This window comes from Corythoichthys intestinalis, chromosome 2 (assembly GCF_030265065.1).
Source record: "Corythoichthys intestinalis isolate RoL2023-P3 chromosome 2, ASM3026506v1, whole genome shotgun sequence".
In the NCBI taxonomy this organism is placed as follows: Eukaryota; Metazoa; Chordata; class Actinopteri; order Syngnathiformes; family Syngnathidae; genus Corythoichthys; species Corythoichthys intestinalis.
In genome coordinates, this window is record NC_080396.1 from 76,566,714 (window position 1) to 76,579,930 (window position 13,217).

At 39.0% G+C, this 13,217-nt stretch overlaps 1 long non-coding RNA gene across 1 annotated transcript; it reads left to right on the top strand.

Moving 5' to 3' along the window:
- The first annotated feature begins 5,250 nt into the window (after positions 1-5,250).
- Positions 5,251-7,768, top strand: LOC130911954 (uncharacterized). Its single transcript, XR_009062506.1, has 4 exons — positions 5,251-5,407; positions 6,032-6,184; positions 6,259-6,337; positions 6,585-7,768. It is a non-coding gene; the product is annotated as an uncharacterized LOC130911954 (long non-coding RNA).
- Positions 7,769-13,217: the final 5,449 nt, after the last annotated feature.

Here is a 13,217-nt window from a genome sequence, read left to right on the forward strand (position 1 = left end):
TTTCCCGGACCGTGTATTCATAGTTTGAAATCAATGCTAATGCTAGCCGCTCGTCCAGTAACTAATTCGTGAGTTAAGGGTGGGCGTGTCTGTTTATCATTCGTCAAAGTACAGTGGTGATTCGAAGTGATTGACAAGTTGACAACCAACCAATATGATGATGAATGCCTGATGTCTCCGCCTCAAACTCGTGAATACAATTATGATTGGCTTGTGTCACCCCTGATTTATAATAGAAATTGAACGTAATCTGGCGGGAGGTAGTCACAGAGGCGCGGAAATCTTGTATGAGTGAAAAGAATAAAGATAAGAGGTAGAACCTAATCAAGTCCTATTGTGATATCGTAGCCAAATAATGCCTGGTTTAGCCACTGAGCTAAGAGAACTTATTGAAGGCGGAAAGGCTTCTCAAAGAAGGCACAGAAAATTAATCAAATGGATGCAGAAGAAAAGGCTTCTAAGAAGACAAACGAGATGTCATAAATGCAAATACAGGATGAAATTCGAGGAATCAGTTTGTGTGGACAACTATGCATGGTAAGTTTATATGTAGTGCGTGAATTGACATCTTACATGGGTATTTTGGTTCTGAATTCTGGTGACAAATTGCTTTAATTGTGAGCTGATAAGAGTGCCCAATATATCTCAATTCATAGATAACAAATACTTCCAATCGAAAATTGGTGTAGATTCATGTTGTGAATGATTTATTTTGTAAAAATTGGACATCTTTGTCGATGTTGTTGCTAGAGTTGTATGACAAGATTGACAGTGAGACTTTCTCTCGCTCAGACACACACAAAATAAGATTTCATAATGTACTTTTATTATATTATGTTATTCTTTGTTGTGTAAATGGTCCGTGGCCAAATACACATTAATTTGGGGTTCACCACATGAGAATCACTGCTCTAGCCACTCCCCTGGCCTGTGTCATTCTTATCTTTATCTGTATGTCTGCAGGGTTTGCAAACACCATAACCACAGAGGGAGGAAAATCAAGAGGTCAGTTAGACACAAATCTATGTTCAGCAAATCAAAGGTCTCGCTCTTCAACTGGATGCGCTTTGTGTACAGGTATGTAATAGGTGTGTGATTTTCTGTCTGTCTATGATAAAAAAAAAAAAAAGTTTATGTAAATAGGAATTCTGTGTGATATGTTATGGAGCATGTCTAGATTTATCATGATAATGTGCTTGGATTAATTTCATTTTTGTGATTTATTTTCTATAACTATGTTTACATTTATAGCTTGAATTCTTAATAGTTTAATTATGGAAATATGTTAAATCCCTTTTACCTATGGGATGCTGTATTGGTCAGTATGAGGCCTGGTTAAGCAACATCCCTGACCTTGCCTCTTTGTATTAAACTGCAATTGGCTCTCTCTTTTATTTTATAAATAATTATTATTTTTTTTACAAATATCCTACAGTATTATTAGTCCCAAATGTGGTCACAGAGCTCTGTAGAACATACCAAAGACACATTTCCCATCATTAACTCCACAAAGGATGTTATGTTTTTGGCAGCGTTGGTTTGTTTGTCTGGTTTCTTTATTTTTTTTATTAAATTAAATTTTATTTTATTGGGGGGTGGGGGGGCAAGGTTACTAAAAAGGTTTGGACAGAATTTGACAAAATTCAACTATTTGGGCACTAGGTCAAGGTACATCTCTAATTGTTTCGCATTAAATCATGGGTAAACTGAGCTGCTTGACAGAGGTTTGAAGTGAAGAAGTGCTTTTGTAGTTGCTGTTGTTTTTGTAATTAGTGGGGAATTTTCCTAACTTGGGGAGCATTGGATATCAAACCAAAAACATGTAAAATACCTGTGTTAAATTAATTATTTGCCTTGTTTTATCAGATTTGCACAAGGCTTGCGCTTACGTCAAGTGGATATGATCAATGACGACATTTCTGGAAGCTCAGCAACCCTTTCCAAGATGGCTCAAAAGCTGCGAGATGTATGCACTACTGCGATGGACAAATATCAGCAAGCAAGAGGCCAGTACATTGGAGGACGGCATCAGTTTGTCTCGGTTGATGAAAGCCACTTCAGACACAAAAGAAAGGCAAGCAAAAAGTTCTATTATCAACATAGTAATACAAATTACCATTGAATGACAGATTATTTACTTTATTATGGAAGAATAATTCTCAATATTTTAAATTTTTTAACAGCACGGACGGGGACGAATGGCTGGTGACTGGAAGAGGAAGAAATGGGTGTTTGGGATGCTAGGTGTGAACCGCAGAGGGAGAAAACATGCAAAGCCTATTCTTCGCTTAGCTGCTAGGAGGAGGAGGAGCGATCTGGTACCACTTATCGTTCATCATGTGAAATTAGGATCCACTATAATAAGTGATGAGTGGCGAGCTTATCGCAATGCTCTACCTCAGCTAGGTTACACCCATTTCACTGTCAATCACAGTATTTCTTATGTAAATACCCTAACAGGTGCACATACTCAGCACATAGAGAGGGCCTGGAGAACAGTAAAGGAAAATGTGTGGAGACTCAGGGGAAATCGTACACAGGAGTTACTGGCAGACCATCTCAGAGTTTTTGAATGGTGTGAGTGGCTTGCCCGTAAGCATCACAATGGGCCATTAGGACAGATAATCCATGACATATCCGTGATGTATGGACATTAAATGCCCCTCATAAATGAAGTTTATCCTGTGTTAGCACAAACAGTGTCCCAAACTTTTGGGTTTGTAATATACTGTTGTATTTTGCTGTTCTGTCATGTGATGTCGCATTATGTATGTTTCTGTGCATTAAACAAAATGTTTAAAATATCATCTGTGGTGTTTCTTTGGTAAAATATAGGACACAATAAGGCATATTGGTAGAACAATCATGAGGTCGAAAACCTTTAAATTTATGAAATATTTAAACATTCAATTTCGGTACCTTGACCTTGTTCAACCTATTTGCTATTCTTCAAAGTTTAGCAGATGGTTAGCAAACCATTAACAACTGATCTGTAAAGTGTGAGTTAATATATTATTTATAAGCCTACGTATGTTATTAGACGTTATTCTAAAGTTGCACTTGTTCCTCATTTACTAACAATTAAGAAATGAGGAGTAGTTGCAACTTTAGAATAACGTCCCATTAACGTAAATAAACTATCAAATGATACTTAATAAGTCATATGTCAGCTAGTTACTAATAGCTTGTAAATGGTATATTACTAATTGAGGTGTAGGTATAAATCATTGACATACAGTTTACAAGCCGTTTATTACTCATTAAACAGCAGTTTATTGATGATATATTAACTATCTATAAGCATCATTATAAATGCTTTACAAACTGTTAAGAAACACTTTACAGATCACCAATAAATCATTTAAAAACTCTTTACTCATGATCTATTAACTAGTTATAACGGATAGTTATTATAAAGTGTTACCGAAAATAAAATGGTGCGTTTCTTCAAATTATGCAGAATTGAACTTAGATTTCACAAGAGCAATAAATGCATTTAAAAATAAATTAAAATACTGTTTTGTTTTTTAACTTACAATGCTCTTAACAAATCGTTTAAACACATATTCCCACAAAAAAATAAATAAATAAATAAAAAACTGCTTAATATATCCCAATTTAAACTACGAATGTATAAACAATCACATTAGCTCAAGCAAAACAACCTTATGTTGACCTTTAAGGGAACCTCAGACTTAGACTTGTGAGCTCCAATGAGCCACCATTGTTCTCTTTTACTAAAATATGATTAGAAACACATAAAATATTATCATTGATTTCAAAATCTATAATATTTAGTCATGTTTTGACCTACGCAGGGCACTATGTTTTATGGTTATGAAAGCTACTACAAGAAAACAATATGCTTAAAGGTATGAGAAGGAAACACATGCAAAAAGTATTTTTAGGCAAAGAAAAGGTAATAAGAGACTCAATAAAACCACAAATAGTAAGTACTTGCCGCTTTTAACCGATGAGCGCCTGCGCTGGACGTCTTGCCGCGTAGAAGGAATTGCAGCAACCCGGTAGTATTCGTCGAGCGACAGTGACAATCTACGTCATCACCCCGAGTGGTCATAAAAAATGGCGCCCTCGTAGGTCAAAACATGTACTAAATATTATAGACTTTTAAATCAATGGCAAGGTGAAGTAAACATTGAAGATGCTTTGCCACAAGCTCCAACTGCTGGAACTACACTGAAAATGGTAATGTGAATTGCTGTCTGTGGTGGTGATCCTTATAAGCTTCAATTCCTCCTCTTCATCAGCAGCAGTAGCCCATTTGTTTTTTGTTTTGTTTTTTTTCTACTCTCGTCTTGTCTCATGCAGTCTTTCCTGTTCATTTTGCATTTGCTGCTCATTTTGTGAAGTATCATTAATGTTCCTCTCGGGTTCAAATTGAAACTGTTAAACAGATGACATATTTATGACGCTAGAGTCATACTCTGGAAACTCGGCAGCATAACCATGTGATGTCACCGCCCTGCGACGTCAACAACATTGGCGACCTACTAGTTAAACTAATTTTACAAATTGCATAAAAACGAAAACATCAAGAGGGGTTTCAATATCAAATTATTTTGTCTCATAATAACGTTTATCTTTTAAGAACTAGAGGTCTTTCTATCCTGGGATCCCTTTAATGGGGAGCATTTGGATTGAGAAGGGTCCAGCTGGGGCCTGCAGTACTCGCCAACCACCCTCCCGCTTTCATCGAGTAATCAGATCAAGCTTAGTCATCCGCCAACCTCGGCCCCTGCTCTCACAAGTGTTTGTCATCCACCATAGGTGCCCCCTGCTTTCAACAACCTTAGCCCTTATCTTAACCCTCACCCTGACCCAAAAGCTAAAAACCAGCGAAAGGCTGTAACCAGGAATGCCTGGACACCCTGGACTGCCTGCGGAATGGTTGACACATGTCCGTGTCAGTCGACCCGGGAAATTGCTTTCAGACATAAGGGCTACCCATTTAAATCCCGAGATTTAACCAGAGTTGAACGTATGTCTGAAATGGACTGAACAGTAACATCGCTCATCATTGATGGAATGTACGGTATCTTTATTTTATTAATGTGACGTATAATACATGTTTTGAAATAGTTATTTTGATAGTTATTTTGAGAATTAGGGGGTTTTCAGGGGTACTTCAAGGGTTAATTACGATTTGCGTGGAAATTTCGGGTAGGAACAGAACTCGTTCGTACCCCAGCAACTACCTGTATTGTCGTTCTATATCATTTGACACAGTGCCATATATTTAGAGAGTCACGACACTCCCATAGAGATCCATTATACGATTTTACTTCCGGGTACTTCCGGGTTATGGAGCCTTGGATAGTTACAAACATCGCATTTGACATGGCGGACACCATTCATTTGAACGGCAGGCTGTCAAGTATATTCGGAGGTAAGTTGATTAAAAACCGACCTCATTTGAATTTTCAACTGTCTGTATTTTACCAGAGGTGCTTTATGATGTATATGTTGAGCTTTATTTGTATGTGCATGGCGTAATTATATATTTATTTTGTCTTGGTTGACGAGGGATTCTCTCTTACTGTTAAAGCTGGCTACGCAAACTCGGAACGTATATTCGGAGGAAAGTTGATTAAAAACCGACTTCTTTTGAATTTTCAACCGTCTGTATTTTATTAGAGGTGCTTTATGATGTAAATGTTGAGCTTTATTTGTATGTGCATGGCGTAATTATATATTTTGTCTTGGTTGACGAGTGATTCTTATTTTTAAAGCTGGCTATACTAACTGGGAATGTATCGCCTGTGATATATTGATTAAGTAATTATCTCTTTAAAATCTCTTTCAGAGGCCCATTGTGACATACACTTATCTGTGCGTATTGGAAGACAACCGGCTTTTATGTGCTTGTTAGCGCGATTTTGTAAAGTTAATGCATGGCAACCTGTTTTCTTAATATTGAAATCGTTGATATTTCCTCCCTTTCAGCTTTGATGCACATGGATTGAATTCTCAATCGCAGCCTAATGTAAGTTGTCACAATTTTTTTTTTCAGCTCATGGCATGAGGGAAGGTTGCAGTGCAAACTCATAGCCTTTCTTTCCAGCTGCTCCACAACATTGGAGGATTCCATGAGGGAATCATTCGTTGCCAAACGGAACAGATGCTCGACATCCTTTAAGAGAGTGAAGACCTCATCCGATGGCCGGTATAATGCACCCGTTTTAAACTCTTTCATCTGCAGCAGGACGGCACTCTGACTCTCTGTGTTGGTATTGATAGGTGCTTCAACCAATGCACACTGGCATTGGTTGCAGAGTGAGAAGCTGATGACCCTCTTCACTATGCATCCTGCCAGATGGTAAAGGACACATGACTCTGTCTTTGTGAATTCAGGTGGTGATACTTCTGTCAGCTGCTCAATACTCACAACATCAGAAGCACTGTAGCTACAGGTTCTGATGTCGAGGAAGTCTGCTAAGGGTTCTGAAGCGTCATCCATATTCTTCATTTGAAAATTAAATTTTTTTGTTTTTTTTAGAGCTCTCTCTCTGCTCTCCTTCTCATTATTTTCTCCCTTGTAAGTTCCTTCATTAATTCTTCCACAGTTGCCATTTTGCCTGACAGCGTGGTCCCTGGTGCATCTGGGCCTAGTGTTGTGGCGCCACCACTGGTTCCTGATTGGTCGGCACCCGGCTCATCCACCCCTGGATCACCTGGCCTGGATACGTCATTGTCATTGTGCTCACTTTCGCCCAACCTTCCCACCTCAATTTCTCCCTGAATGTCTGTAACAATAACAAGGCATTCTTAATTTTATATGCAGTCAGTGTTTTTACATTTGCACCTATTGTCATCTCTAAAGTAAAGGTACACTACACTCCTAAAGGGAAAAAAAAAAAATAACGGACATTACTGTTACATGAATCAAATCATCTGCCACAATCAGAAACTGCTATGGCATTGCCATGTGTCAACAGTCTGGTGATATCATGGAGCTGGTTCTGCTTTGCTGTTGTATCCACCAGAAATGTTTAGTTATAGGTGAAAATTAAATGCATAAATAAAGCAAAATTATGAAGTAACTAACAATGAAGTAGATCGAAATTTTGTGTGTAAATCCCAGGACAATTCCTGACCTCTTGTATTTGAAGCTGAATGTATTAATATGAAAAATGTAATTATATTATTAGGAGTGTAGTTTATCCTTGAATTACTTGGCATGGGCAATGTTGTTGACAGCTGGTCTGTATCATACCCAAGTTTAACCCCAAGTTTCCTCCTCTTTGGCTTCGAACGATGAATGAAAATGGTTGGGACAGCATCTGGCCTCAATTTTAATGTGTGCCCTACTTTGGTTGGCGTAAACTGGTCCTCCTCAAAGTGTTCCTGATGTTTGGTTCGCAAGATCAGTTTCCATTCTACTTAAAATTTACATTTTTTTTAAAAAGTCATAATACCGTGACTTACATGACAGAGTTTATAGTTGTTGCTGGCCTCCTTCAATTTCAGATTTTTACGGCTTACCATTGCCAGCCATCGTTTCTGCCGGTCTTTGTCCTTAGGGAAACCATACATTCGGTAGCCCTTTTCGGACCGATTGGTGCATCCAAAAGCTGCACAACCAACCATCACGATCTCTAAAATGTTACGTGTGAGCACTGAATCATGACACCAATTTTACCTATTTAATAAAAAAATATTACTGTAATATTAAATATTTTCTTTATCAAAGGGTAATACGTTGTGTAATATATTACCACAGGTAAGTGTATCAAGAAAATCTGGGCATTCTTTGGAAAAACAGTATTGTAGTTGGGGGGGGATTCATCTTGCATTTCAATGTATAAGTTGATTTCCAATGCTATTGCTAACACAAACATGAAACTCCCTCCAAGACATGGGAACTTTCCCTTCTGTGTAACAGTTTACATTGTTTTCAGTTGTTGCCTTACCACTCCAAATGTAAAACTAGCATTTATAAACACTATAGTGCAATGACATAATCAAACAAGTACTCAAAATACGTGATTTTATCTATTTTTACCAAAAATGGAGCAATCACCGCTATCTGGTTCATGGAATACTACTACAGCGCTGCTTGTGTTTGTAACTATACACGCCTACATGAGGCACGTGACCACCCGCGGCGACATGAGAGAGTGTCGCAACTCTCTAAATATATGGCACTGATTTGACAAAAATCATAATGAACCACCTGCAATGGATTTGTTCAATCAATAGTTAAAAATTGCAAAACCGAAACGCTCATTCATTACAGCATGATGCGGTTTTCTCCAGGCTGTGTCAGCACTGAGTGGCTTACAAAAGTTACTCTGGCTGCTGACAACAATAATACAAGCTTGACGCTTCCAGAACACACTGACCTCCTGCTTTCCGCTTCACGGAGGCTAGAGGAATACTGATATGGCCATGTACCAAATTCATGTTTACCTGCCACAATACGGCTTGCTGCATTCGCAGAGCTCGTATAAAACTACTGTCAAGGAGAAGTGCACTTGTCTCGGATGGAGTATATCTACTCCTATTTGATATTCAGAACCGCGCCACAGTTTAGTCGGCCGCGATGCTCTGTAAGGGTGTGCTTTAACGCCGCATTTATTTTTATTCCGTATTTAATATTATGCACAAAAAAATTTTCATGCCATCTAACTTGTCTGTGTTGGACAAGATGATTTCTTCCCAGCACTGTTCGTCAAAGGCAAGAGGGCTGAATTAGTTAAGTACACAGGAAAAACCCATGATGATTCATTCATAATTCATCAAAGATTTCCTCCATCGTTAGACTGGTGGAGCAAATACTTAGTAAACCAACTGTTCTAGTTAAAATTGAGGCCATGAAACTAGCAGTGTGTCACTGAACTGTGGGATTTGTACTGGAAGTGTTTTTCTTTTTAAGGCAAACAACTTCCATGTAACCTGGTACGCCAGATTGATTGTTCTATATATCCGCTCCGAATATATCCCTCATATCAATCTCGGAAAGATCCGATCGAGACCTGTTTCATGGGAGGATCTAGAGCCGGGCGGTATCCCGAAAATTTACCGTTACTGAAATTCTTCACAATGACTGATGTAATTTTGACCATGTCGGTAAATTCGGTAATTTAATAAAACAAGAAAATATAGTCATTTCATCCCGCTTTGACTCTGTGTTGTTCAGCTATGTTTATTCCCCTTTAAGACAGCAGTCAGTGTGCTTACGTATGAAGTCAAGTGGTTATCAGGATAGCAAACAAACAGAAGCCCGGTATGCTCACACTAGTGGCTAACGCTACAATCAAACGTGATGGAGTCGGGCTTATGGAAGCTTCGCCAAACTTTCACCCGACATTAAGTACACTCTTGGTGGGCTCCAGACGGGCTTTCACCCGCTTTCCTCACTGGTTCTCAGGATTTCAGGAGAGGGCGCTTTCAGTGCTTTCTACTGGTAGCGGCTAACACTACAACTGAACGTGATGGACTTGGATAGCGGCTCTAACCTTGTCGAAATGGCTGAATTTAATGAACGGATTGGGCACAGACTGCATCTAGCATTTAGTATATTGCATTATTTTGTATCTCTGTGTGTGTCTGATTTCTTTGATAGCTTTTATGATGGTAAAGCATTCAGCATAAATTATAATCCAACAGTGAAGCCTATAATATGACCGTTTAATGGCCACAGCTATTTTTCTGTATGTGCTTTCTTTATTCTGTGTCACTACTGCCATCATAAAATCTTAAAGGGCAACTGAAGAGCTTTTCGGATTTCACTCTTGAGTGTTTTACTCAGTTGAATTGTATTAAATGCTTCAATCGCTGTCTCAAAAAGTCACATAAAAAAAAAATAATAATAATTGATCGCGTAGTTTTTGAGTTATGGCCATAGCAACACCATAGCGACGAGGGACGCGCCGCCCTGCCGACCGCTACCTGATGACATAACTTCCAGGGAGCGTCGCCTCCAGTCTGAACACTTCTATCTGATGATCTACAGTGGTATGACAAAGTATCTGAACTTTTTGGAATTTTTCACATTTCTGCATAAAATTACCATCAAATGCGATCTGATTGTTGTCAAAATCACAGAGATGAAAAAAACAGTGGCTACTTTAACTTAAACCACCCAAACATTTAGAGGTTTTCATATTTTAATGAGGATAGCATGCAAACAATGACAGAAGAGGAAAAAATAAGTAAGTGAACCCTCTGCCTTAGGAGACTTAAAGAGCAAAGTTTACCAAACAATTTAAGTCAAGAGTGTGCCCAATCACCAATGTGTGGGTCAAAGCTGCCCTGCCCACTATAAAGCACACACCTGGTAAGAATTGTCTTGATGAGAAGCATTGTCTGATGTGCATCATGGCTTGGTCGAAAGAGCTTTCTGAAGACCTGCAATCAAGGATTGTTGAATTGTATAATGTCGGAAAGGATACAAAACCATCTCTAAAAGTCTGGATGTTCATCAATCGACAGTCATAGATGTTGTCTACAAATGGAGAGAGTTTGGCACTGTTGCTTCTCTCCTAAGGAATGGCCGTCCACCAAAGATTACGCCAAGAGTTCAGCGCAGAATACTCAGAAAGGTAAAAAGGAACCCTAGGAGTGTTTGCTAGAGACATCACTTGGACACTCCACAGAGGTTTTGGCGAAATGTTTTGTAAACCGATGAAACCAATGTTAAATTGTTTGGGAGTAACACACATTGTCATGTGTGGAGGAAAAATGGAACAGCTCACCAACATCAACACCTCAGCGCCAACGTGAAGCATGATGGAGGGAGCATCATGATTTGGGACTGTTTTGCTGCCTCAGGGCCTGGACATTATGCAATCATTAATGGAAGAATGAATTCAAAAGTTTTGCAGGAAAACCTGAGGCCGTCTGTCAGACAGTTGAAGCTAAAAAGAGGATGGATGCTACAATAAGACAACGATCCAAAACACAGAAGTAAATCAACTTCAGAATGGTTTCAGAAGAACAAAATACACATTCTGGAGTGGCCAAGTCAGAGTCCAGACTTGAACCCATTGAAATTCTGTGGCATGACCTATGGACGGCAATTCATGCCAGACATCCCAGGAATCTGATTGAACTACAGCAGTTTTGTAGAGAAGAATGGGGCAAGATTAGTCCTGATCGATAAGCCAGACTGATCTGCAGCTACAGGAAGCGTCTGGTTGAAGTCATTGCTGCCAAAGGGGTGGGCAAAATATTAAATGTGATGGTTCACGTACTTATTTTTCCTTCTTCTTTTATTGTTTGCATACTATCCTCATTGAAATATGAAGGGTTTGCTCCATATTTACAGTCTTAATACATTTATTTTAAATGCTAGTCCTCAATCTGATGGGAGGAAGAACTGATTTTCTCAGTGGAAGGTTGACTTGGTATGAGGGAATACAACAGGCCAATGGTCAACGTGGTCTCAAATTTTGACCTCTTTAGAAAACATGCTGTCAAAATGAGAAGAAGTTTGAGCGGGAATTTGATAAATTATTAGCTTGCTCGGTTAGATATATCGGTTTTGAATTTGAAAAAAATTGCTTTATTATGTAATTCCGAAGGGTTCGGTGAATCCACACATGAAACTTGTGGGGTTCGGTACCTTTAGCAAGGTTAAAAAGCACTGATCTAGAGTGATGAATGAATTTATCTATACAGTATATCTATCTTGGATCTGATAGATAGATCGAATTTGGAAAAAGGAAACAATTATTTGCTACAACTTAAGAAAATAAAATATGCATTCATGCTATCAACTAAGAAAAGGGCTGAGCCTTTATTACGTTGATATGACAAAAAATAAATCCGTAATTTCCGGACAACAAGCCGCTACTTTTTTCCCTCATTTTGGGTCCTGCGGCGTGTGCAATGATGCTTCCAATTTATGCATTTTTCTGACGGCCGCCAGGGGCGCTCGAGCATGGAATGTGGGAGTGAGACACATGGAATATACTGTATGTGTCGAGGAAGACGCTAGTTTGCACTATTACCGGTGGTTTAACTTTATCTGAGCGTCTTCATATCCGACACTGAGGGTGAAGACTTCCATGGTTTGAGTGCACAGGAGGAAGACGAAGATCGCTAACAAAGACTTTTATGTTTTTAATGACCAGCCGAGTTAGTGCTGTCCCGCCATGCTGATGCTATGTAACTTCTGTGCCGCTGCTATATAACTGCCGTGTATGCCGGCGCTGTTTGGCACGAAAAGTTAAGGTGTTTTATTAAAGTTTTTAAAACTCTGTGTATTTCCTTGTCAATGTCTCTTGTTACTGAGTGGGCACACGCGGCTTATAGGCAGGAGAGGCTTATGTATGTACAAAATGTTTTTTCCTTTAAAAAGGTACTGGGTGAGGCTTGTAATCAGGGGCGCCCAGTTGTCCAGAAATTACGGTAAATAAAATGCACATATATGGTTGAGTGTGGATGATATTCTTCCCACAAGCGAGGTGATTTGGACATTCTTTTTTTTTTTTCTTGACGGATGGAGCATAATACTCATTTTTAAAAAGCCCTGCTAAGTATGGATATGGCCTGTATCAGACAATATCCAATAACAGGCATCCCTTCACACCTATTAGTCCTGTAGAGTATCCTTCTCGTCAAGCTCCATGAAATATCACATCGAGCCCCAGATGCATTTTTTTAAATTTGCTAAACGTTTCGACAGCTGTAAAACAAAAAACAAAGTCTGCCTTTGGTACTCAACGCAGCGGAAACCTCCGCCAAGGTTAAACATTCCCAAAACAGATCGTGCACCTTCCATTCACATTCACGGCCAATTAGAATATTCAGTTAACCTAGGAACAGGTCCACATTTTGCAATTTAGTCTTAATATGAAACATATGCATCATAATCATTTAGGCCTTCATTACCAGAAGGGTATTGTTTGCCCCAAAGGGTGGTTAAAATTGACGGAATGGAAAGAGAAAGACCTGGACTTGGAGCTTGCTGTGACACATCATTATGTGGCCTAATTGGATAATGCTTCAAGTTGCCATTACAGGTTGGTGTTTGACATATGGTGTTACGTGCCAAAGATGGCTCGCGAAAGGCGTAACATAAAACAATCCACACAAATGTACAAGTGGACACAAATTTATTTACACAATAATCAAACTCGCAATGAATATGTACAAAATGCCGAGGAAGCGTGACTTCAGGGTAAGCCCAGGCCAAAACAACAAACAGAAGGAACTACACTTAAACCCCACCCGCTAACTAAACCCTGATC